Here is a 1,549-nt window from a genome sequence, read left to right as displayed (position 1 = left end):
TCCCCTGACAATACTGAAAGCTGCAGGTATTTAAACAGCTACAGTTCCATCACAGTTATGCTCCCATCTGTTTTACCCAAGCCTTTTAATCAACAAGAGCTACACACTGAAAGTGGAGATGGAAAACCATCCTCTTAGGGGAAAGGAGAGTTGTAGCTCATATGTTAGAACTTGTCTGGTTTTAGGCCTTATTTTCAGGAGGCTGCTGCTCAGCTGCTGCAGGGGTAGCACAAGATTGTGTTTCCTGTCTGAAACAGGAGAGTTGCTCACTAAGTGTCACAACTTCTCTCTGCGTATATAGGTTGGTTTATAACTAGACTATGAACGAGTTTAGCTCTGCCCAACCTGATTTACAGAACAGTTAGTTTGAATCCCATTCAGCAGCCTTATGTTAATAAACATCTTCCAGGCAAGTCTGTGATGCCGAGGTTTGGTACTCTTGTGTATTTCTAGTAACACTTTTTCCAAACTCCAAGTTCTCTCTCTTCTCCACCAAATGTAGGAACCCGTTATGTTGTCACATCCATACTGTTGCTTCACTGCTTTGCTTTTTAAACTAGTGAAACAGGCTAAACCTTTTTTGAATGTTTTTTCTTTTCTTCTCCTCTATCTCTGGAGGTCAATGTGGGGGTTATATGACATGACCATTCAGGTCCTCCTGTAAACCTGGCATTTCAGAATTGATGGGGTTCAGCAGATTCAAGTTCAAAGTAATGTCCTTTATCATTTTTGCTCTCAGCTGATTTGCTTTGTTTGTAAAGTTTGAGACATGATAGGAGTTACATGAAGATGTGGTATGTAGATAAAAGCAGTATTAAAGTGAAATGTAGTTTTCTTGCTCCTCTGAAGTGGGGGGGCTCCCCTGCCCCCTCTGCCTGTGGGCTTCTTAGGCACATGGCACTATTACTCTGACTAAACTGTACTTCGAAATAAATGGGGAACAAGAGGAGGGAGTCAGGCAGAGAGAAGGAAATGAAAAAGGCAGGAGAACCGTGGCTGTGGGCATGAATACCACATGCCCCTGGAGGCTGAGGGGGCACAACGAGCTCCCGCAAGTGGCAGTGGCACTGTCGGTGGCAGCAGCATAGCAGTGGCAAGCAGGGAGCTCCCACAGGCAGCTGTTGGCAGCAGGGAAGGTGGCGAGCACCAACCGGAGGTTGGCGACCACCCGCAGACGCCCCTGGCTGTGTCGGCAGTGGCCAGCGGTGATCACGAACTGCCTAAAGATGCCCTCGGTGGCGAGCGGTGACGGCCAAAAGCAATGTTGGCAGCGCGTTTTTGCAGAGGGTGCAGTGCACCCTTTACACCTCTGCAATGGCTGTGGGGGTGGGGTGGCATCCAGAGTCGCGCAGGATCTTTTCTTTTTCTTTTTCAAGGAAAATGCTTCGTGTGTCAAGCCAAACGAGCCCCATGCAGGCGAAGCAGCGCTTCCACCTCTAGCGGGCCCGGGGCACGCTCTTTTGAAGCCAGCTGTTCCCATCCCGCCGGCGCCTTGTGCCCGCGGCTGCGACTGGCTGAGGGACCCGCTCGCCCCCACCCCCGGCGGCCG

The sequence above is a fragment of the Gavialis gangeticus genome, unplaced genomic scaffold, assembly GCF_001723915.1.
Source record: "Gavialis gangeticus isolate Ggan-Ray unplaced genomic scaffold, GavGan_comp1, whole genome shotgun sequence".
NCBI classification, from domain to species: domain Eukaryota; kingdom Metazoa; phylum Chordata; order Crocodylia; family Gavialidae; genus Gavialis; species Gavialis gangeticus.
Note: the sequence above shows the minus strand (reverse complement) of the source record.